This window comes from Colobus angolensis, unplaced genomic scaffold (assembly GCF_000951035.1).
Source record: "Colobus angolensis palliatus isolate OR3802 unplaced genomic scaffold, Cang.pa_1.0 Scaffold28, whole genome shotgun sequence".
Taxonomy (NCBI): domain Eukaryota; kingdom Metazoa; phylum Chordata; class Mammalia; order Primates; family Cercopithecidae; genus Colobus; species Colobus angolensis.
This window is the reverse complement of record NW_012116043.1, coordinates 4,665,027-4,668,400: the sequence shown is the minus strand read 5'-3', so window position 1 is coordinate 4,668,400 and position 3,374 is coordinate 4,665,027.

Sequence of the window (3,374 nt, the reverse complement as noted above, 5' to 3'; positions counted from 1 at the left end):
CCAGGATGGTCTCGATCTCCTGACCTCGTGATCCACCCGTCTCGGCCTCCCAAAGTGCTGGGATTACAGGCTTGAGCCACCGCGCCCGGCCTTTTTACTAACACTCTTGCTGTGGGTTGCATTATGTCCCCCACAATTTCATATGTTGAAGTCCTGCTCTAACCCCCAGTACCTCAGAACAAGACCTTATTTGGAGATGTTTTTATAGATTTAGTCAAGCTAAAATGAGGCCATTGGCCTTAATCCAACATAACAGTGTCCTGTAGAGGGAGAACACTCTGTGAAGATGCAGGCACAGATCTGGGTGATACTTCCACCGTCTACAAGCCAGGGAACATCCGATTGTCTGCTCACCACCAGAAGCTACGGGAGAGGCATGCGAGAGACCACTGCTCACAGCATTCAGGAGGAACCAACCCGCCAACACTTTGATTTTGAACTTCTGGCCCCCAGAACTGTATGACAATACATTTCTGTGGCTTAAGTCACTTAGTTTGCAGTACTTGGTTACAGTAACCAGCAAATCATACATCTATTAAGAACATCTCCCAGAACCAAAATGATGATATCCATTCATTTCTTCAGACTCACCTATTGAAGACTAAAAAAAGAAAAAAAAAGCCCACACAGGAAAAAATTAAGGAAAACCACATTCTGGGCCGGGTGCCATGGCTTACACCTGTAATCCCAGAATGCTGGGAGGTGGAGGCGGGCAGATCATTTGAGACCAGGACTTAGAGACCAGCTTGGGCAACATGGCAAGACCCTGTCTCTACAAAAACTGCAAAAAATAGCCAGGTGTGGTGGTGCACGCCTGTCACCCCAGCCACTCGGGACGCTGAGGCGGGAGGATCGCTTGAGCTTGGGAGGTTGAGGCTGCAGTGACCTGTGATGGCACCCCCGCACCACAGCCTGGGTAACACCTGTCTCAAAAACAAAAAAACAAAAACAAACTGCCCTTGCTCATCAATAAATACATTTTCCATGTGATTTTATAATAAAATGATAATTTTTATTTCATTTATTTGTGTTTATTTTGAGACAGCATCTCTCTCTGTTGCCGAGGCTAGAGTGAAGTGGCATGATCTCGGCTCACTGCAACCTCTGCCTTCCGGGTTCAAGCAATTCTCCTGTGTCAGACCCGCAAGTAGCTGGGACTACAGGTGTGCGCCACCATGCTCTACTAATTTTTGTATTTTTAGTAGAGACGGGGTTTCACCATGTTAGCCAGGCTGGTCTTAAACTCCTGACCTCAAACGATCCACCTGCCTTGGCCTCTCAAAATGGTGGGATTATAGGCGTGAGCCACCACAGACAGACATAAAATTTTTTTTTTTTTTTTAGAGACAGAGTTTCACTCTTGTTGCCCAGATGAGTGCAATGATGCGATCTTGGCTCACCACAACCTCCTCTTCCCAGGTTCAAGTGATTCTCCTGCCTCAGCCTCCTGAGTAGCTGGTATTTTTAGTAGAGACAGGGTTTCTCCATGTTGGTCAGGCTGGTTTCGAACTCCTTAACTCAGGTGATCTGCCCACCTTGGCCTATCAAAGTGCTGAGATTACAGGTGTGAGCTATGGCGCCCAGCCTGATAGTTGTTTTTTTTTTTTCTTTTTTTTTTGTTGTTTGTTTGTTTGTTTTGAGACAGAGTCTCCGTCTGTGCCCAGACTGGAGTGCAGTGGCAGATCTAGGCTCACTGCAACCTCCGCCTCCCAGGTTCACGCCATCCTCCTGCCTCAGCCTCCTGAGTAGCTGGGACTACAGCGCCTGCCACCACGCCCGGCTAATTTTTTTTGTATTTTTTAGTAGAGACGGGGTTTCTCCATGTTGGTCAGGCTGGTCTTGAACTCCAGACCTCAGGTGATCCACCCTCCTCGGCCTTCCAAAGTGCTAGGATTACAGGCGTGAGCCGCTGTGCCTGGCCCCGGCCTGATAATTTTTAAAACTGTAAGGAATTCCCAATATGTTGTACAACTAGTTTAATAATACCTTTCCTTTAAGATAAAATGTGGGGAGAAAAGTAGCTATATCTATTTGACAGAGAAGCAAAAAGCCTCATTGTGCATAAAAGCTATTTGGGGTTGAATGCAGTAGTTCACACTTGTAATTGTAGCACTTTGAGAGGCCAATGTGGGAGTCAGCTTGAATCCAAGAGTTCAAGACAAGCAACATAACATGACCCTGTCTTTTTTTTTTTTTTTTTTGAGATGGAGTCTCAAACTTTTGTCACCCAGACTGAAGTGCAGTGGCATTATGTCAGCTCACTGGGGTTCAAGTGATCATCCTGCCTCAGCCTCCCATGTAGCTGGTATTACAAGCAAGTGCCACCATGTCTGGCTAATTGTTTTTTTTTTTTTTTTTTGAGACGGAGTCTTCACTCTGTTGCCCAGGCTGCAGTGCAGTGGCACGATCTCCGCTTACTGCAAGCTCCGCCTCCCAGGTTCACGCCATTCTCCTGCCTCAGCCTCCCGAGTAGCTGGGACTACAGGTGCCCACCACCACGCCTAGCTATTTTTTTTTTGTATTTTTTAGTAGAGACGGGGTTTCACCATGTTAGCCAGGATGGTCTCAGTCTCCTGACCTCATGATCCGCCCACCTCAGTGCTGGGATTACAGGCATGAGCCACCATGCCCAGCCAATTTTTTTGTATTTTTAGTACAGAAAGGGTTTCACCATGTTTGCCAGGGTGATCTTGAACTCCTGATCTGAGGTGATCCACCTGCCTCACCCTCCCAAAGTGCTGAGATTACAGGTGTAAGCCACCACGCCCAGCCCTCATTTTTGTATTTTTAGTAGAGACAGGGTTTCACCATGTTGGACAGGCTAGTCTTGAACTCCTGACCTCAAGTGATCTGCCCACCTCAGCCTCCTAAAGGGCTGGGATAATAGGCGTGAGCTACCGCACCCGGCTGAGACCCTGTCTTTTGTGTCTTTTTTTTTGAGACAGAATCTCCCTCCGTTGCCCAAGCTGGAGTACAATGGCGTGATCTCGGCTCACTGCAACCTCTGCCTCCTGGGTTCAAGTGATTTTCCTGCCTCAGCCTCCCGAGTAGGTGGGATTACGGGCGCCTGCCACCATGCCTGGCTAATTTGTGTATTTTTAGTAGAGACGGGGGTTTCACCATGTTGGCCAGGCTGGTCTCGAATTCCTGACCTCAGGTGATCTGCCCGCCTCGGCCTCCCAAAGTGCTGCGATTACAGGCGTGAGGCATAGCACCTGGCATATTGTACATACATTATACATATTAATATATGTGTGTATATACAGAAAGGAAATTTTAGGCCAGGCATGGTGGCTCGGGCCTAAAGGAGGTTGGAGAAGCGCTTGAAGCCAGTTCAAGACCAACTTTGGCAACGTAGTGAAACCTGGTCTCTA